Here is a 23582-nt window from a genome sequence, read left to right as displayed (position 1 = left end):
GCCAACAACCATGCCAAACTAGGTCCATATCGGTATATAGTTATATATAGCCCTCAGATAAACCAATCCCCAATCACACAAAAATTGGTCCATATCGGTTCATAATTGTATGGACCCCCCATATAAAACGACACCCATATTTCAGTTCTGGCCCTCTAATTACCGCGCAAAATTCCATATGGGTTCGTAATTATTTGTAGACTTACCTATATATACATTTTTTTTGTCTAATATATACCACGTATGGACGAACTTACAATATAGAAGACGATGTTAAGAAGTTGTAAGATACACGCAAAGAAAAAAAAACGTTTGGAAAACGTGTACCGAAAACGTTTTTCTTTTGTTAGAGTTTTTTGAATTGCTTCGAAAATTTTAAACTTTTATCACCAAAAAAATTCGTTTGTTACAAAATTTTTATTTTTTCAATAAAAAAAATTATTTTTGAAACAACAACACAGTCCATTTCGTTTATATCAAACACTGTTCTTTTGTGACTTTAGGTCTTTAATAAGACACATTTTACAGTTCAAAATTTAATATAGTACAATTTAATGTTCAACATTTTTTCGGAATCTTCCGAATATATCTGGAATATATGTAAAAAAAAAAAATAAAAAAAAAAAACAAAAAATTTGGTCGAAGCAGGGATCGAACCCACGACCCTTGACATGCAAGTCAGACGTAGCAACCACTGCTCCACGGTGCCAAACTAACTGTTTGTTTCTGTTAAATAAACTTTGTTTATTCGGCTCGTGGGCGCCGCAAGCTATGCTATATAAATATAACTTATATGGAAAATTATCTATTGATGACCATAACAGGTACATAGCTCAGTGGTTAGTGTGTTGGCTTACAAAGTGCATGGTCCGCGGTTCGATTCTCCGTCCAGGCGAAAGGTAAAAAAAAAATTTAAATTTATAAAATCGTATAATTTCTTCTACATTGTTGGTATTACAGGAAAAGGTGTTAAGAACTAAAAAACCTCGTGGATGTGAGAAAGATGTGAGGGAAAATGCAATTATCAAGAAAACTTTTTTTTTTGAGTTAGCCTTTATGAAATTGTTTTACATCCTGGAAAAGAATAAACGTTTATCACAAAAAGTATATACTTTTCTTCCAAATACACTTCCTTACAGCGAAAGCAACTTAGAAACGAACTTTGTTTGTCTAAAATTTCGTTTGGGAGGAAAGAATTATTTTTTTGCGTGTACCTTTCCATCGGTAAGTATTACCATAACCACACCCTCAAAAAAAATCGCTTCTCTAACATATGTTCCAAACATATTTTGCAGGAAGCATATATATTATTGGATACTGCCGAAACATTAATATGTTTGTCTTATGTGAACATATTGTATGTTTGGAAGCATTTTGAGCCCAAAAATTTTATATGCTTGGAAGAATTCTCCCCAAAGAAGATTGTGCTCATTCCCTCACATAATTTTCATTTCCACGAAATTTTTTAGTTCTTGGCACCCTTTTCTGTAATACAAATAATGTTGAAGAAATTATTCAATTTTATAATTTTTTTAATTGTTACCATTCTCCTGGACGGAGAATCGAACCGAGGACCATACAGTTTGTAAGCCATCACACTATCTACTGGGCTACGTAGCTGTTATTGCCATCAATAGACAATTATCGTTATAAGTTATATTTATGTAGCATAGTCTGCAGCGCCGACGAGCCGATGCAAACAAAACATTATTTAACAGAAACATACATTTGTTTGCCACGTGGAGCAATGGTTAGCATGTCCGCCTTTCATGCAAAGGGTCGTGGGTTCAATCCCTGCTCCGACCGTACACCAATTTTTTTTTTAATTTACACATTTATATTTATACTATATTAAATTTTTATAATGAAACTTCGAAATGTGGGTTATTAACAGTCAGAAACAGTGCTTGATATAAACGAAATGGACTGAGCTTTTGGATAAAATATTATTTTTTTATTGGAAAAATTTTGTAATAAAAAACTGTTTTTGGTACAAAAGTTTGAAATTTTGGAAGGAATCCAAAAACTCTAACAAAAGAAGAACGTGGAGTCGAGTATAAACATACATAAATAATTTTATAATATACACATAAATTTATTTAGGGGTGTACAGTTTTTTACATGCTGTTTTTTTTTTTCAAATGTCTATTCTCTTTACTCCGAATACTCATTCTAATATTCAAATTAAATAATATTTAGACTTAAGCATATCAAATTTTTGGCCTTGTCATAAAACAGTTTTCCGAAACAACATACAAACAATTTCACACAAGTTGCTCTCTTTTGATTCTCTCGCTGTGTTATGTTGATATCTTTCGTCAACCCTCCCGGTTTCCATTTCTATTTCTTTCTCTATACTTTCTCTCTCTCTGTCGCTCTCTGAATAAAATATCACAACATATATATGTTTACTCGAAATTTGTAAATGTATATATGTTTACATTCACACATATTATTTTTATGAAACATTCATGCCCCAAACATAATATATTCTAACATACTAACATATGTGTCCCAAACATTTAGAGTTAATTTAGGAACATTGCATGTTTGCACTTAAATATATTGTGTTTAAAAATTGTGCCCGAAACACTTTTTGTTTATATCGGAACATATGAAAAACATATTTTTCTAACAGTGCAAAATAATTCGATTGAGGATAACAGTCTTTCATAGAAGTTTCTACGCAATACATGGTGGAGGGTACATAAGATTCGGCTTGGCTGAAATTACGGCCGTATATACATATTATAAGTTAAATTTAGTATCATTTTCTTCGTCCTCTGACTTAAACTTTTTCTAACAAACAGAGACTATCTTCTTATAATTTAAGTCACAATATTCTTTTCAAAGATATTAGAAATATTCCAACCATTACCAAGATTGTATGGGTTGGTAACTCTTTTGCCAATTTCAAACTTTTCCTTCAATCATTTTAAAGTTTTCATAGTTTTCTTAACTATTCTCTGATAAATCATCAGAAAACTCATAAAATTTTGTAAATGATTATGGGCCCCAGGCGGCCAAACTTATATTGACGCCTCTATCAATCTTATTCACACACCATATCCGAAATCATCATGGTCAGGATGAGAATAATCGTCATTATCACCATCCTTCTCATCACCATTAGCATTACACAGATTTTCTCCTCGAAGAGAATATGAATTTAAATGTTTCCCCCCTTTTCACGTGGTCACTTACTTGATGGAATAGATTTTCGAGTTCGTGGCTGAATATTAATAAAATGAAGCTATAAAGATGTGCTTTATGAATCTGCCATTCTATCAACACGAGCCAGTCAGCCAGCCAGCATTCAAACCACCCCTACTCATCATCTGACAGTGTAACCATCAAAACAAATTGTTATTTACACCATATAAGGGATAAAGTGTTTCTGCTCCATAACCACCAAGACGAATGGTCCTTCAGTAGTTGAGTGAACGATGATGGGATGATCGACCATAAAAACCAAAAAAATTCGAAACGAGCAAAAAAAGGATAGATTTTAAGGAACAAACCACATGCCCACATATTCACAAGATAATGTTAAAGCGACTGAAGAATTTTTCGCACAAGGCTGTAAAGGAAATATTTAAAGCTGAATCCTTCAATTGGTGATTGTGTGCCTATGAACAGACTAAGATGATTTCAAAAGAGAATTTGAATAGCTACAAAAAAAAAAAAAATGGAATACATATCATAAATGCCCAAAGTTGTGTTTTACACATTACGCAAAAACGATAAAAAAAGGATATTTGGAAGTATTCTTGGCTCCCTAGAACATTCCTAAAATTGTTGCAATCTAGAAAAGGCTTTAAGAAATTTTAGAAAAAGTAGCTTTACTCCTGTGGATTGAAATAAAGACTTACATAGAAATTTTGTGAATTTAATCATACGTATAAATAAGCTGTATTATGTCATGGAATAAACAAATTTCGTTTGAAATGAAGTTGTTTTTAAACCGACAGAATCTTTTTTGAAATGAAATGAAACCATTTACATTTCAAATTAAACAATTTACAATACAAATGAAACCGTGTGGGATATTTTCAGATTTGACTCATAATTTTGGTTTTATTAAATTAACCGAACGCTGAAATAAAAGCATCCAAGGTTCCAAAGATTATGACTTTACACTTATTATTTTGGTACTGATTCCGAGCCAAAGAAGCGGAGAACTGAAGTAAAGATACATCTAAGACAAAATTCTCTTTTAAATTTGAGATTTGTGTACTTGATTCTAGGAGAAAAAAAAATTCAATCGTTATTTCAGCCTTTTTCTTCATGTGTTATCGAAGTTCTTCAAAATTAAAAAAAAAAATGCTTTTGTTTTGTAGTTTGTAGTCAAATTCAAAGGCTATTTCATTAATTGAAGAATTGTTCAGAACTACTAAAGCCAAGTTAAGATCAACTAACGAACTAAATTTCTTTCATGTAGAGTTGCCCCGTTTTAAGACAAATCACTTAACAAATTACACAATGTACACAATATTACACAGAAAAAAATTTCACGAAAATTTTTCTAATTAAAATTTTAATTGAGTTTTAAAAAATATTTAATTAAAAATTTAATTGATTCAACAAATTTTTGTAATTGAAACTATAAATCAATCACACAAATTAATAATATCAAATAATTCTTTAATTGGATCAATTAATTTTTTAATTGTCTTTCAATTAATTTTATAATTAATACTATCATTTCTGTGATTGAAGATATTTCAATTAAAAAATTAATTGAATCAATTAATTTCGTGATTGAATCAGAGTATGTCCGTCTGTCTATCTTTGGAACCAATAATAAAATTTTGCACAAACTCGTCTAATCTCCACAGGCAGCGCAAGTTCGAGTATGGCTTATATTATCCATGTTTCGATATAGCCTATATACAAATCGATCTATCGATTTGACTTGTAGAGCAGATAGATCCATATTTTGATATAGATCTCATAGAGACTCGTCTCCCGATTCAACAAATTTTTTTAATTGAAACTATAAATAAATCACACAAATTAATAATATTAATTAATTCTTTAATTGGATCAATTAATTTTTTAATTGACTTTCAATTAATTTTATAATTAATACTATCATTTCTGTGATTGAAGATATTTCAATTAAAAAATTAATTGAATCAATTTCGTGATTGAATCAGAGTATGTTCGTCTGTCTATCTTTGGAACCAATAATAAAATTTTGCACAAACTCGTCTAATCTCCACAGGCAGCGTAAGTTCGAGTATGGCTTATATTATCCATGTTTCGATATAGCCTATATGCAAATCGATCTATCGATTTGACTTGTAGAGCAGATAGATCCATATTTTGATATAGATCTCATAGAGACTCGTCTCCCGATTTTCATTATTGAGTACATGGAAGCCTATCTCAATTATTTGGAATTTGAAATTTTGGGTTCATAAAGATATTAAAGCTCCCATAGAGACTGGTCTCCTGATTTCACTTATTGAGCGCATGGATCAAAAATTGCGCATATGCTTAGCATAGAAGATGCATTTCTCTGATATAAAGTTTTTGTCCTTATTCAAATGTCGATAAGCTTTTCGATGAAGTCGTATTGTTCTTATAGTTAAATTGGGTGTGTTCACATGAAAGAAAATTTTGTTTGACTAACGTCAACTTGGCTTTATTAACGTCAACTTGGCTTTATTAATCTTGAAAAATTTTCCAATATTATTGAAGTTGTCTTCAAATTTGTTGACTTTTTGTATCTTGACTACAAAGCAAACACAAATAGGAGATCATTTTTAATAATTTATTTTTAAGACATGCCTATACCCTTCATTATACACACAATAAAATATTTTTTGTCTTCAATCACGAAATTAATTGATCCAATTAATTTTTAATCGAACTGTCTTCAATCATAGAAATGGTAGTATAAATTAGAAATTAATTAGAAATTAATAGTATAAATTAGAAATTAATTATTTTAAATTAGAAATTGAAAGTCAATTAAAAAATTAATAGATCCAATTAAGTTGGGCCAGGCCTACACCATGGATTGCGTAGAAACTTCTACTCAAGACTATCATACACTATCGAATTACTTGGGCTGAGGTAACACTTGCCGATGGCAAGGTATCTTAAAACTTCCTAACACCGTCTTCTATATTGTAAGTTAGTCCATACGTGGTATATATAAAACTAAAATAAGACCGATTAAATACGTATATTATTCAGTTTGACAAAATTTTCCATAGAAATAAAATTTTGAGAAAATTTTCTATAGAAATAACATTTTAACGAAATTTTCTATAAAAATAAAATTTTGACAAAATTTTCTATAGAAATAAATTTTTAACAAAATTTTCTATAGAAATAAAATTTTGACAAAATTTTCTTAAACAAAATTTTCTATAAAAATAAAATTTAAACAAAATTTTCTATAGAAATAGAATTTTAACAAAATTTTCTTTAGAAATAAAATTTTGACAAAATTTTCTATAGAAATAAAATTTTAACACAATTTTCTGCAGATATAAAATTTTGGCAAAATTTTCTATAGAAATAAAATATTGACAAAATTTTCTGTAGAACTAAAATTTTGACAAAATTTTCTATAGAAATAGAATTTAAAAAAAAAAAATCTTTAGAAATAAAGTTTTGACACAATTTTCTATAGAAGTAAAATTTTGACAAAATTTTCTATAGAAATAAAAATGTTGACAACATTTTCTAATCTTTAGAAATAAAATTTTGACACAATTTTCTATAGAAGTAAAATTTTGACAAAATTTTCTATAGAAATAAATTTTTAACAAAATTTTCTATAAAAATAAAAATGTTGACAACATTTTCTATAGAAATAAAATATTGACAAAATTTTCTATAGAAATAAAATTTAAAGAAAATTTTCTATAGAAATAGAATTTTAACAAAATTTTCTATAGAAATAGAATTTTAACAAAATTTTCTTTAGAAATAAAATTTTGACAAAATTTTCTTTAGAAATAAAATTTTGACAACATATTCTATAGAAATAAAATTTTGACAAAATTTTCGACAGAAATAAAATTTTGACAAAATTTTCTATAGAAATAAAAATGTTGACAACATTTTCTATAGAAATAAAATTTTGACAAAATTTTCTATAAAAATAAAATTTTGACAAAATTTTCTACAAAAATAAAATTTTGTTTTGTTTTGTTGTTTTGGTTTGTACTTCAATCATATTTGTTATTTTGATCTCAGCTTAAAACCCATTGTGTTGACTAAACTGCAAGAGTTGCTTAACCAACAGGGGAAAAAAACGGATCCATAAAATTTTGATAGACAGAACCATAACATTTTGGTAGATTATTTTTCGAATGGCAACCATGATTATGAACCGATATGGACCAATTTTTGTGTGATTGGGTATCAGCTATATATAACTATAGACCGATATGAACCAATTTTTGCATGGTTGTAAGAGAGCATATTCTAACACTACGTACCAAATTTCAACCGAATCAGATGAATTTTGATCCTCCAAGAGGTTCCGGAGGTCAACTCTGGGGATCGTTTTATATGGGGACTATATATAATTATGGACCGCTATATACCAATTTTGGCACGGTTGTTAGAGACCATATTCTAACACTACGTACCAAATTTCAACCGAATCGGATTAATAATTTTCTCCTCCAAAAAGTTCCGGAGGTCAAATCTGGGGATCGGTTTATATGGGAGCTATATATAATTATGGTCCGATGTGGACCAGTTTTTGCATGGTTTTTAGAGACCATATACTAACACCACGAACCACATTTCAACCGGATCTATGAATTTTGCTCCACCAAGATGCTCCGGAGGTCAAATCTGGGGGTTCGGTTTATATGGGGGCTATATATAATTATCGACCAAAATGGACCAATTTTTGCATGGTTATTAGAGACCATATACTTACACGATGTACCAAATTTCAACCGGATCGGAAGAAGCTTGCTCTTCCAAGAGATTCCGGAGTTCAAATCTGGGGATCGGTTTATATTGGGGCTATATATAATTATGGACCGATATGGACCAATTTTTACATGGTTGTTAGATACCATATACTTACACCTCGTACCAGATTTCAAACGAATCCGATAAATTTTTCTCTTCCAAGAGGCTCCGGAGTTCAAATTTGGGTATCGGTTTATATGGGGGTTATATATAATTATGGACCGATATGGACCAATTTTTGCATGTTATTAGATACCATATACTTACACCACGTACCAAATTTCAACCGGATCAGATGAATTTTGCTCCTCCAAAAGGCTCCGCAAGCCAAATCTGGGTGTCGGTTTATATGGGGCTATACGTAAAAGTGGTCCGATATGGCAATTCCATCCGACCTACATTAATAACAACTGCTTGTGCCAATTTTCAAGTTGATAGCTTTTTTCGTTCGGAAGTTTGCGTGATTTCAACAGACGGGCATGCATAGATCGACTCAGAATTTCACCACGACCAGGAATATATATACTTTATGGAGGGTGGAGGGTATAATAGTTGATACTATAATTTGTTTGTGATTGATTTTTGTTTCAATTAAAAAATTTGTTAAATCAATTAAATTTTTAATTGAATATTTTTTAAAACTCAATTAAAACTTTAATTGGAAAAATGTTCGTGAATTTTTTTCTGTGGAGGATGGGAATACCTCCCATCCTAAGTTTGTATATGAAGTATAAATATTCTGGGTTGTGGTGAAATTCTGAGTCGATCTACCGATGTCCGTCCGGCTGTCCGCCCGTCGGTTTAAATTACTCTAATTTTCGAAAAAAAAAACAAGCTAAACATTTCATTCCGTTTATAAGACTTTGTAAAATTTATGCAGGTCGGTAGAAGGTAGCTCTCGTATAAACCTACCCCAGATTTGATTTCTGTAGCCTCCTGGAAAGGAAATTTGCTACGTGATGTCAGTATTAGGTTTCTAATAACCTTGCAAAAATTGGTTCATAATTATAAATACATGAAGAAAAGGAATATGATCACCTCAAACATGTTTCAAAAACAAAATGTTATTTTGGGATGTAACATTTTTGCCGCAAAATGTTGGTTTTATCACCAAACATAGAATGCTTGCCGAAATGATATACATAATTTCGGAGAAGATAACATATTACATGTTCCCTATCCGAAAATAACATTTTGCTCTTGACACATGTTTGAGGTGATCATATTCCATTTCCTGGCGTATGTAGCCCTCTTAAAACCGAAATTTGATTACCGGAACCTTCAAGAGGAGTAAAATTCAATTTGCCTGTGTTTTAAGGACAAGTAATCTTTGCGCTTACGGCAATATTTTTTCAATACATCGTTAAATTATAGAACGCGGCCGAGGTTTTTCTTTAATGAAATGCACAATACCCCGTGTATGGTTTCTTAATTACGTTAAGTTTTTAATCTTCAAATTATAATTGCTCCCCATCATATCACTTCTTTGCCTCAGAGAGGGCAATTTATTTTTTTCTTGTGAGAGGATTAATTACTCAATAAAAAACAATCACCCCACTGGAATCTTTGTTCTTAAATTTGTTTTAAATAAACATTAACACCATATCGAAATTGAAAAGTTTTACCTTAAAATTGAGTTCAGCCTTTATGTCTGGCTACATCACAAAGAAGCATAAATCCTCTGGCAGCAGCCAAGAAAGTTCAAAACGTGTTTGCTACTAGGGGAAAATTACCATCGAAACTTTCCATTTCATGAACAGCAATGATTTGTAGTGCCAAACTACAATGTACACTACCAAAGAAATAATTCCTTGTTTTCCCCCATCGATAAAGCCTGTCGGGACCTAAGCAACTAGGTAAAATGGTAGCTTGTGGTACACAGCAATTGGTGGAAAAACACAATTTGCGTTTACCAGTATTCTGTTTAATGTGCAAGGAAGTACTTAGAAAAAGTTATGTCCGTTCGGACGGATGTTTAATTCCTATGGCTTTTCAACCAGAAAAAGCCAACAGAAGGCAAACAAGTGATCTATCTAACAAGTAACCAAGCAGTGTTCCTATTTTCACAAATTGTTTCCTGTTGCTACTGTTCCATTGTTTGAATGCATCTAGGTATAATTCATCAATTTAATTAAAACAAGTATATACGGCCGTAAGTTCGGCCAGGCCGAAGCTTATGTACCCTCCATCATGGATTGCGTAGAAACTTCTAAACACTGCCATCCACAATCGAATTACTTAAGTTGCGGTAACGCTTGCCGATAGCAAGGTATCTTAAAACCTCCTACCACCATCTTCTAAATTGCATGTAAGTCCATACGTGGTAAATATTAAATCAAAAAAGATCGATCCAATACGTATATAATTCAGTTTGACAAAGCAGACATAAAATTTTGACAAAATTTTCTACAGAAATAAAATTTTAACAAAATTTTCTATAGAAATAAAATTTTCACAAACTTTTCTATAGAAATAAACTTTTGACAAAATTTTCAATAGAAATAAAATCTTGGTAGATTATTTTTGGCTCGAGTTACAACCATGATTATTATGAGGTTCCGGAGGTCAAATCTGGAGAACGTTTTATATGGGGGCTATATAATTATGGACCGATATGGACCAATTCTGGCACGCTTGTTAGAGACCATATACCAACACCATGTACCAAATTTCAGCCGGATCGGATGCAATTTGCTTCTCTTTGAGGCTTCGAAAGCCAAATCTGGAGATCGGTTTATAGGGGGTCTATATATAATTATGGACCGATGTGGACCAATTTTTGCATGGTTGTTAGAGAGCATATACCAACATCATGTACCGAATTTAAGCCGGATCGGATGAAATTTGCTTCTCTTTGAGGCTCCGCAAGCCAAATCTGGGGATCGGTTTATATGGGGGCTATATATAATTATGGACCGATGTGGACCAATTTTTGCATGATTGTTAGAGACCATATACCAACACCATGTACCAAATTTAAGCCGGATCGGATGAAATATGCTTCTCTTAGAGGCTCCACAAGCCAAATCTGGGGATCGGTTTATATGGGGGCTATATATAATTAAGGACCGATATGGACCAATTTTTGCATGGTTGTTAGAGACCATGTACCAACATCATGTACCAAATTTCAGCCGGATCGGATGAAATTTTCTTCTCTTTTAGGCTCCGCAAACCAAATCTGGGGATCGGTTTATATGGGGCCTATATATAAATATGGACCGATGTGGACCAATTTTTGCATGGTTGTTAGAGACCATATACCAACATCATGTACCAAATTTCAGCCGGATCGGATGAAATTTACTTCTCTTTGAGGCTCCGCAAGCCAAATCTGGGTATCGGTTTATATGGGGGCTATATATAATAATGGACCGATGTGGACCAATTTTTGCATGATTGTTAGAGACCATATACCAACACCATGTACCAAATTTCAGCCAGATCGGATGAAATATTCTTCTCTTAGAGGCTCCACAAGCCAAATCTGGGGATCGGTTTATATGGGGGCTATATATAATTAAGGACCGATATGGACCAATTTGTCCATGGTTTTTAGAGACCATATACCAACACCATCAGCCGGATCGGATGAAATTTACTTCTCTTTTAGGCTCCGCAAGCCAAATCTGGGGATCGGTTTATATGGGGGCTACATATAATATTAGGGACCGATGTGGACCAATTTTTGCATGGTTGTTAGAGACCATATACCAACACCATATACCAAATTTCAGCCGGATCGGATGAAATATGCTTCTGTTAGAGGCTCCACAAGCCAAATCTGAGGGTCCCTTTATATGGGGGCTATACGTAAAAGTGGGCCGATATGGCCCATTTTCAATACCGTCCGACCTACATCAATAACAACGACTTGTGCCAAGTTTCAAGTCGATAGCTTGTTTTGTTCGGAAGTTAGCGTGATTTCAACAGACGGACGGACGGACGGACGGACATGCTCGGATCGACTCAGAATTTCGCCACAACCCAGAATATATATACTTTATGGGGTCTTAGAGCAATATTTCGATGTGTTACAAACGGAATGACAAAGTTAATATACCCCCATCCTATGATGGAGGGTATAAAAAAAAAATAAAGCCAAGTTCATTGAGCAAGATAACCACGATATATACGAACAATAATAGACCATTTTTTCACAGCCCTCTTCTTCCCTTTGACACTAAGATAAGTTGTAGTGACAACTTGCTATTTTAGGCTGCCTAAGTATAGAATAGCAGCAGTATTACCACAACAATTAAAAACTCCTCCCATATAATTGCACATTATCCATATCTGCACTACTTCCAGATTACGAGTTGGGGATCCACCCAGAGAGAGATGTAAAGGAAAGAGTGCATCGATTAGCATGGATCAATTATAATAATTTCTAAATTTAAATTTGGTTGCTGTGGAGATTCTGGATCAAGAAAAATCGTTATTATTTATGTTCTTTAGAAATCTTATATATGGGGGCTATATTAAACACGTACCCATATAAACTAAATTTCCTTACGGATTTTCACTCTATGAACTTAAAACACTTCTAGTTTTTCAATTTAATAGAAAAAATGTAGACATATTTACCTTCACAAAATTAAATCGATATATCGAACTACATAAGTGCTTTAGCAGGATTTGAACCGGTACCAACCATATTAAGTATATCCCTTTGCGGATACCAAATATCTCCAGATTACCAATTTCGGTGAAATATAAAACAATTTTGCCTTTTATGTACTCTAACAAATAAGGAATGTTCAAAGTCGGGCGAGGGCAACTATAATATACTCTGCGCTACTTTGTAGATCTACATTTCCAATACCATCTCAGATTCTTTAAATTTTTTTTGGGTTCTAAAGAATTATGTTCCCATTTACATATATTTAAAGCCGACCCGATTGGGACAAAATTTTTTAGACTTCAACAACATCTATAGACATAAATTTAAGTCGGCTAATGCTAATGGGATAGAACACACTGTTAGTAAAAAATGTGTTTCACACATTTCATTTAAATCTAAAACAATTTTTAGGCTACTTAGCAAAAATGCATTTAGAATTTATCGGACGTTATGTTAGGTTAGGTAAGGTGGCAGCCCGATGTATCAGGCTCACATAGACTATTCAGTCCATTGTGATACCCCAATGGTGAACTTCTCTCTTATCGCTGAGTGCTGCCCGATTCCATGCTAAGCTCAATGACAAGGGACCTCCTTTTAGCAGCCGAGTCTGAACGGCGTTCCACATTAGAGTAAAACCTCTTAGAGAAGCTTTGAAACACATATCACGAGCATTACTGGGATGGGATAATCCAACGCTGAAAAATTGTTTGGTGTTTGGTCGAAGCAGGAATCGAACCCACGACCTTGTGTGCAAGGCGAGCATGCTAACCATTGCACCACGGTGGTTCGGACGTTAGATATTTAGTAGAAATATAGGAAAATTTGAGTCATTTTTATATGATTTCGACTTAGCAGTGGTAATTTTGCAAGGAAAATGTGGGTATTTTGGTAATGTTTGCCCAAATCGGAAAACAAATATATGTGAGCTATATGTTATCTACATCTGAACTGATTTCAACCAAATTCGAAATACACAGTAAGAATTTCAATTATACGTCCTGTGCAAAATTTCACGAAAAGCGGAGTTAAAATTTTATTTCTATGGTCATATGAGCCTAAATTGGGCGAATCATATACATGGGAGCTATATAGAAATCTTAATTCACTGTGTGAGTATAAATCAGACGAAAGATATGTATGGAAGCTCTATATAAATATGAACCAATTTCAACAAAATTTGACACACTTTACGATACTATTTTTGCAAAATTTAAAGCACATCAGGGAAAAACTCTGGCTTATGAAGCCATATAAGTAAATATCAGGTGAAACGTAGATATGGGGGCTATATATAAATCTGAACAGATTTCTTCCGAAATCAATAGGAAAACACATACCCGTACCAAATTTGAAGTCGATTGGACTAAAACTGCGACCTAGACTTGGATCACAAAAATGGATCACGAACGGACATGATCGTTTGGCCAGTACCGGCTCGGTGGCTGATCCTGACCTCATGTGTCTGTCCTGTTTTCTTCTGGGTGTTGCAATCATTTTCACTACCCTGTTCCACAATATGGCACAGGGTATAATTATGTACATTATAGTAATGTTGAAATTCAAAGGTATGAAGATTAAACAAGTATATACGGCCGTAAGTTCGGCCAGGCCGAATCTTATCTACCCTCCACCATGGAGGGTACACAATCGAATTACTTGGGTTGCCGTAACACTTGCCGTTGGCAAGGTATCTTAAAATTTCTTAACGGCGTCTTCACAATTGTAAGTTAGTCCATACGGGGTATATATTAAACAAAAAAAAAACTGATTAAATACGTCTATAATTCAGTTTGACATAATTTTCTATAGAAATAAAATTTTGACAAAATTTTCTATAGAAATAAAATTTTGACAAAATTTGCTATAGAAATAAAATTTTGACAAAATTTTCTATAGAAATACAATTTTGACAAAATTTCTATAGAAATAAAATCTGGACAAAATTTTGTATAGTAATAAAATTTTGACAAAATTTTCTATAAAAATAAAATATTGACAAAATTTTGTATAGTAATAAAATTTTGAAAACATTTTCTATGGCGACAACATTTTGGTAGATTTTTTTTGGGGATCGGCTATATCTAACTATAGACCGTTATGGCCCAATTTTTGCATGGTTGTTAGCAGCCATATACTAGCTTAATGTACCAAATTTCAACCGGATCGGATGAATTTTGCTCCTCCAAGAGCTCCCGAGGTCAAATCTATGGATCTGTTTAAATGGGGGCTACATATAATTGTGGACCGATATGGACCAATTCCTGAATGGTTGTTAGACACCATATACTAACACCATGTACCAAATTTCAACCGAATCGGATGAATTTTGCTCACCCACGAGGCTCATCAAGCCAAATCTGAGTGTCGGTTTATATGGGGGCTATATACAATTATAAACCGATGTGGACCAATTTTTGTATAGTTGTTAGAGACAACATTCTAATACTCTAACACCATGCACCAAATTTGAGCAGAATCGGATGAAATTTGCTTCTCTTAGAGGCTCCGCAAGACAAATTTGGGGATCGGTTTATATGGGGGCTATATATAAATATGGACCGATGTGGACCAATTTTTGCATGGTTGTTAAAGACCATATACTAACACAATGTGCCAAATTTCAACCGGATCGGATGAATTTTGCTCCCCCAAGAGGCTCCTCAAGCCAGATCTGAGCATCGGTTTATATGGGGGCTATACGTAAAAGTGGTCTGATATGGCCCATTTGCAATACCGTCCGACCTACATCAATAACAACTACTTGTGCCAAGCTTCAAGTCGACAGCTTGTTTCCTTCGGAAGTTACCGTGATTTCAACAGACGGACGGACGGACATGCTTAAAGGGTGATACGGTCAAAAATTGGTCAAGGGAAAACGCGTGTAAATCGGTGAAATCGTTTATTTAAAAAAATCAAATTAAATTTCTTTTTCAAGTTCAATTAGTATAAAATCCAGGAAAAATATTCAGTTAGGCTTTCGCTTTTCCAAATCCGAATTACCGGGCCTCACGCTTGACACCTGCTATCAGATTTTGTACAGCCACCTTGTCCACCTTCTTCGCCGCAGAAAGCCAGTTTGCCTTGAACCGCTGCTCGTCCTTAGCAGTTTTGTTGGTCTTCTTTAGGTTCCGCTTGACAATAGCCCAGTATTTCTCAATTGGGCGGAGCTCTGGCGTGTTGGGAGGGTTCTTGTCCTTGGGAACCACCTGCACGTTGTTGGCGGCGTACCACTCCATGGCCTTTTTACCGTAATGGCAAGATGCCAAATCCGGCCAAAACAGTACGGAACAACCGTGTTTCTTCAGGAAAGGCAACAGACGTTTATTCAAACACTCTTTCACGTAAATTTCTTGGTTGACAGTCCCGGAAGCTATGAAAATGCTGCTTTTCAAGCCACAGGCTTGCCAAATCAGATATTTCTTTGCGAACTTTGACAGTTTTATGTGCTTGAAAATATCTGCTACCTTTCCCCTTCCTTTTGCCGTATAAAACTCCTGTCCCGGAAGCTGCTTGTAGTCGGCTTTGACGTAGGTTTCGTCGTCCATTACCACGCAGTCAAACTTCGTCAGCATCGTCGTGTACAGCCTCCGGGATCGCGCTTTGGCCGTCGTATTTTGTTTATCATCGCGATTTGGAGTCACTACCTTCTTGTAAGTCGATAGTCCGGCTCGTTTTTTGGCTAGATGCACGGTTGTAGACGATACACCCAGCTTATTTGCGGCATCTCGGAGAGAGAGGTTAGGGTTTCGCTTGAAACTACCGGCAACTCTCTTTGTCGTCTCAGCGGCTTCCGGTTTTCGATTTCCCCCCGATCCAGACTTCCTGGCTGTCGACAAACATTCCCCAAACACTTTAATTACATTTGTAACGGTTTGTTTGGTAACTTTTAGCGATTTTGCCAGCTTTGCGTGCGAGTAGCTCGGATTTTCGCGATGCGCGAGCAAAATTTTGATACGCTGCTCTTCTTGCTTGGACGGCATTTTGACAACTGAAGATTGAATTCCAAAATAAAAATAGGAGCAACATTCTACACACACACACCTTCAAAATGAGGGGTGTTCAGGTTTTTTAAATGCAAAATTGAAAGAAATACGTTAAGTTTATATTGACCAAATTTTGACCGTATCACCCTTTACATCGACTCAGAATTTCACCACGATCCAAAATATATATACTTAAAGGGGTCCTAGAGCAATATTTCGATGTGTGACAAACGGAATGACAAAGTTAATATACCCCCCATCCTATGGAGGAGGGTATAAAAAAACCTACCGGTAAATATTCTTGGGGGAGGATAAAATATTTCTGGTGGTAGCTTAGAAACACTCCCGAACCCCCCGCAAGCTACGCCTATGATTAGAGCTATTCTAAAACATGGTACGCTTATATCTATAACAATTCTAAATTTCTAATCCCATGCAAATGGAGGCATCTAGATGGCCAAGAATTCAAACTAGAGTCGGCTTATATGATCACTCAGTACCGATATGTGAATATGTCCCGAGTATAATATCGGCTCATATATCAAGTCGCCACAGTCGTTGGCTATATTTAGTGCTGCAAACGCTTATTGTAATTGGTCTGCTTCATTCTCAGATTTAAGGACAAAAATCGTTTACTCACACAGTTAATAAAAAAGTCCAACAATTTAATAAATATTGCCATGTCATGTATGTACATGGATATAAAAATCTATTTTTGCCTTCGCATTTTATTTGAATGCATTGACAACAAATATGTTTATCAAAGATTTGTTATCCATGTAAGTTTACCGTAAACTATATTACATTTTTTTTCGACAATTTTCTAGTAAAATTCGTTTGTGGTCTTAAAATTTTACAAACTTTCAGCGTCCTAAACCGAGTAAAGTTTATGTTAGAAAAACTTGCTTACATACACAGTCTCACATAAGTTTACATACCCTTGAGGTTTTTACCTTATAACTAAACATGTTTCTTGTTGTTGTTTATAATCCAGACTAAAAACATCTTCTTGAAAATGGACAAATACTTTGTTTTTCAAATTAATTTACAAAATCTAAAGCATATATATGCATATTTTATTATATTTTAATAATTAAAGAAAATACAATTTCTTAAACCGTATGTAAACTTGTGTAAGACTGTGTAGCTACATTAAGGACTAGTATTTCGGGGAATCAGAAATCCTCCCATAACTTTTCAAATTTGTTGTTCTATCATTTCATCTTGTATTCGTTAAAAAATCTCTCTGATGGTCATTACCAGCTTAATAAAAATGTCAAAAGACCATAAAACAAAATCCATATTGTCCGTGATGCAAATTAGCATTTTCTCCAAATGTTCATATGATATTCAGCCTTTTTGTGCTGCAAAGCTTGCAAATGTGGTAATAAAAAGTTTAGTTGTAAAATAAAATAAATACACAAAAATACAATGAGTAGGGGTTTTCCTTGATTATGGCATGCTGACATAAAAATTTCACCGTAAATTTAATCGTGTTATCCTGTTTATAGCAGTTAAAAATTTTTTATTACGCCATTGTGGCACGTATCTGGCTTCCCTTCCTGTTTTTTAATTGTTCGCCAAGAAATTATGCAGATTTAGGAAATTAGCAACGAAAGGAAAAATAAGGATTATTTGTCCACTTTTTTATGAGGCTAATGTTTTCTTTGATTACTTGGAAAACATTTTCTTAAATTGCAACATTAGCTAAATAAATTTAATGCTATAAATAAATTTATTAATAGTAGGTTAGGTTAGATTAGGTGGCAGCCCGATGTATCAGGCTCACTTAAACTATTCAGTCCATTGTGATACCACATTGGTGAACTTCTCTCTTATCACTGAGTGCTGCCCGATTCCATATTAAGCTCAATGACAAGGGACCTCCTTTTCATAGCCGAGTCCGAACGGCGTTCCAAATTGCAGTGAAACCACTTAGAGAAGCTTTGAAACCCTCAGAAATGTCACCAGCATTACTGAGGTGGGATAATCAACCGTTGAAAAACTTTTTGGTGTTCGGTCGAAGCAGGAATCGAACCCACGACCTTGTGTATGCAAGGCGGGCATACTAACCATTGCACCACGGTGGCTCCCTTATTAATAGTAGATAAAATACACACGGAAAAATATATTGTGGCTCTATGAAAATTATCCGATCGAAATGCAATTTACATAATGTTAAAGATATTTTTATACCTTAAACCACAGTGGTCAGGGTATAATAACTTTGATCTGCCAAAAAATTGTGTTACCAGAAATATTGATTTTAGACCATAAAATATATACCGATCGACTCAGAATCACCTCCTGAGTCGATCTAGCCCTTGGTGTCCGTCCGTCCGTCCATGTATTTGTTGTTCGCATGATTCCGGTCGCAATTATTAACCGATTTTGATGAAATTTGCTATGTGGCGCTTTATTGGCACAAGGACGAACGCTATTGAATTTGGAAAAAATCGGATCAAATTTAGATATAGCTCCCGTATATATGTATTGCCAGATTTCGATAAATGGGGTCAGATTGAGCTCATTTACTAAGCGATCCGCGTCAAATTTTGTTACAAAATAATCCAATTGACCACCCTTTAAATTTGCCATAATTTCATCGAAATAGGTTCAGATTTAGCTATAGCTCCCATATATTTGTATCGCCCGATTTTGCAAAATTTGGCCATAAGTCCCTTATTTATCAACCGATCTGACTCAAAGTTGGCCAAATCTAATTTTCTGTAGCACTTACTGTATGCGCAAAAAATCATCGAAATCGGTTCAGATTTAGCTATAGGTCCCATATATATATTTATCACCCGATTTTCGAAAATTTGGCCATAAAACCCTCATTTATCAACCGAACCGCCGATTTTCAAAAAGTTTCCCCTTATAACCGTATTTTTCACCATAGTGGCCTCATTTGCTAAACCACTTTGATCGGCCAAAAAATGTGCCTAGCAAAAATATTGATTTTAGACCCCATAAAATATATACCGATTGACCCAGAATCACCTTCTGAGTCGATCTAGCGCTTGGTGTCTGTCCGTCCATCCGTCTGTCCATGTATTTGTTGTTCGCAGGATTCCGGTCGCAATTATTAACCGATTTTGATGAAATTTGGTACAGGGCGTTTTGTGGGTACAATAACGAATGCTGTTCTATAGTACTGACTTTCTTTGCAAATACCATCCAAATCGGTTCAGATTTAGATATAGCTCCCATACATATGTAGCGCCGATTTTCAAAAAGTTGCCCCGTATAACCGTATTTTTGACCATATTGGCCTCATTTGTTAACTGATCTTACTCAAATTTAGCAAAAGGTAACCTTCCGTAGTATCAACCAAACCCGCCAAATATCATCTAAATCGGTTCCAATTTAGATATTTTTAGCTCCCACATATATGTGTGGCCCGATTTTCAAAAATTTGCCCTAATAACCCTATTTTTTGTTTAACAAAATAGCATTATTTATTACCCGATCTTACTAAAATTTAGCGCAAGATAACCATCTATTGCAGCAATCAAACCTGCCAAATATTATCAAACTCGCGTCAGATTTAGATATTGCTCCCACATATATGTATTACACGATTTTGAAAAATTTGCCCCCAATAACCATATTGTTGACCATAGAGGCCTCATTATACCCTTCACCACTACTGTGGTACAGGGTATAATAAGTTTGTGCATAGTGGTCATAGACCCATCTTTTAGTACACTGATCGGCTTAGAATTTAATTCTGAGTCGATTTAGCGATGTCCGTCTGTCTGTCTGTCTGTCCGTCCGTCTGTCTGTATATGTAATTTTGTGCACAAAGTACAGCTCGCAATTTAAGTCCGATCGTCCTCAAATTTGGCATAGGGCCGTTTCTTGGGACAGAGACAATCGCTATTGGTTTTGGAAAAAATCGGTTCAGATTTAGATATAGCTGTCATATATATTTATCCCCGATGTGGTCATAGTTAGCGTGTTTATCAACCGATTTTCTTGAAATACCGTACATCCAAATATTTTATGAATCTCGAAAATCTTGCAAAATATCAGCCGAATCGGTTCAGATTTAGATATAGCTCCCATATATATCTTTCGCCCGATATGGACTTATATGGCCCCAGAAGCCAGATTTTTGGCCGAATTTGGTTGAAATTTCGCACTAGGAGTACATAGTAGTATAGTCAAGTGTGCCAAATTTGATTAAAATCGGTTCAGATTTAGATATAGCTTCCATATATATTTTTCGCCCGATATGAACTTATATGGCCCCAGAAGCCAGAGTTTTGGCCCAATTTGATTGAAATTTTGCACTAGGAGTACAATTAGTAATATAGTCATGCTGCCATATATAGTTATCACCGATTTGAGCATAATTCCCGTATTTATGAACCGACGTTCTTCAAATTTTGTACATCTGAATGTTTTGTCAGTCCCGTAATAACTGCCAAATATCAGCTAAATCGGTTCAGATTTATATATAGCTCCCATATATATGGCCCCAGAAGCCAGAGTTTTGGCCCAATTTGATTGAAATTTTGCACTAGGAGTACAATTAGTAATATAGTCATGTGTGCCAAATTTGATTGAAATCGGTTCAGATTTAGATATAGCTCCCATATATATGTTTTTCTGATTTCGACAAAAATGGTCAAAATACCAACATTTTCCTTGTTAAATCGCCACTGCTTAGTCGAAAAGTTGTAAAAATGACTCTAATTTTCCTAAACTTCTAATACATATATATCGAGCGATAAATCATAAATAAACTTCTTGGAAGTTTTCTTAAAATTGCTTCAGATTTAAATGTTTCCCATATGTATACCCTTCACCACTACTGTGGTACAGGGTATAATAAGTTTGTGCATTTGTATGTAACGCCAAGAAATAATTGTCATTGACCCATCTTTTAGTATACCGATCGGCTTAGAATTAAATTCTGAGTCGATTTAGCGATGTCCGTCTGTCTGTCCGTCCGTCCGTCTGTCTGTATATGTAATTTTGTGCACAAAGTACAGGTCGCAGTTTAAGTCCGATCGTCCTCAAATTTGACATAACGTCTTTCTTCGGGTAGAAGACAATCGCTATTGATTTTGGATTTGAATTTTCGGTTTAGATATAGATATAGCTGCCATATATAGTTATCACCGATTTGAGCATAATTCCCGTATTTATGAACCGACGTTCTTCAAATTTTGTACATCTGAATGTTTTGTCAGTCCCGTAATAACTGCCAAATATCAGCTACATCGGTTCAGATTTATATATAGCTCCCATATATATCTTTCGTCCGATTTGGACTTATATGGCCCCAAAAGCGAGAGTTTTGCCCTGATTATCTTCAAATTTTGCACAACGAGTACGTTTAATAGTATCGTTAATTGTGCCAAATTTAGTTGAAATCGGTTCAGATTTAGATATAGCTCCCTTATATATCTTTCGTCCGATTTTGACTTATATGGCTTCAAAAGCCAGAGTTTTGCCCTGATTTGATTAAAATTTTGTACAAGGAGTACTTTTATTAGTTTCGTTAATTGTGCCAAATTTAGTTGAAATCGGTTCAGATTTAGATATAGCTCCCATATATATCTTTCGACCGATTTGGACTTATATGGCCCCAAAAGCCAGAGTTTTGCCCTGATTTGCTTCAAATTTTGCACAACAAGTACGTTTAATAGTATCGTTAAGTGTGCTTAATTTGGTTAAAATCGGTTCCGATTTAGATATAGCTCCCATATATATCTTTCGTCCGATTTGGATTTATATGGCCTCAAAAGCCAGAGTTTTGCCATGAGTTGCTTGAAATTTTGCACAAGGGGTACGTTTTATAGTATCGTTAATTGTGCAAAATTTAGTTGAAGTCGGTTCAGATTTAGATATAGCTCTCATATATATCATTCGCCCGATTTGGACTAATATACCCACAGAGGCAAAAGTGCTACTCTGATTTACGTGAAATTTTGCAGAGGGAGTAGAATTGAACTTGAAACTTTGCACAGGCAGTAGAATTAAGGTTCTGCATATGCGTGTTTATTTTGGTTGAAATCGGTTCAGATTTTGATATAGCTCCCATATATATCTTTCGCCCGATTTTCCGTCATTCCGATTTTGATATGGTATCGAAAATGTGGACTTACAAAGTGGTGAAGGGTATAATATAGTCGGCCCCGCCCGACTTTAGACTTTCCTTACTTGTTTTTATTTATTTATTATACCATTCACCACTACTGTGTTATAGGGTGTAATAAGTTTGTGCATTTGTATGTAATGCCAAGAAGGAACAGTCGGAGAAACATTGTTTAGTATACCGATCGTCTTAGAATTAAATTCTAAGTCGATTTAATCTTATTTTGGCGAAAAGACAATCACTATTGATATTGGAAAATACATTGAAAAAACAAGTAAGGAAAGTCTAAAGTCGGGCGGGGCCGACTATATTATTCCCTTCACCACTTTGTAAGTCCACATTTTCGATACCATATCAAAATCGGAATGACGGAAAATCGGGCGAAAGATATATATGGGAGCTATATCAAAATCTGAACCGATTTCAACCAAAATAAACACGCATATGCAGAACCTTAATTCTACTGCCTGTGCACAGTTTCAAGTTCAATTCTACTCCCTCTGCAAAATTTCACGTAAATCAGAGTAGCACTTTTGCCTCTGTGGGTATATTAGTCCAAATCGGGCGAATGATATATATGGGAGCTATATCTAAATCTTAACCGACTTCAACTAAATTTTGCACAATTAACGATACTATAAAACGTACCCCTTGTGCAAAATTTCAAGCAACTCATAGCAAAACTCTGGCTTTTGAGGCCATATAAATCCAAATCGGACGAAAGATATATATGGGAGCTATATCTAAATCGGAACCGATTTTAACCAAATTAAGCACACTTAACGATACTATTAAACGTACTTGTTGTGCAAAATTTGAAGCAAATCAGGGCAAAACTCTGGCTTTTGGGGCCATATAAGTCCAAATCGGTCGAAAGATATATATGGGAGCTATATCTAAATCTGAACCG

Source organism: Haematobia irritans, chromosome 3 (assembly GCF_050003625.1).
Source record: "Haematobia irritans isolate KBUSLIRL chromosome 3, ASM5000362v1, whole genome shotgun sequence".
NCBI classification, from domain to species: domain Eukaryota; kingdom Metazoa; phylum Arthropoda; class Insecta; order Diptera; family Muscidae; genus Haematobia; species Haematobia irritans.
The sequence above is the reverse complement of the archived record's forward strand: the minus strand, read 5'-3'. Positions refer to the sequence as shown.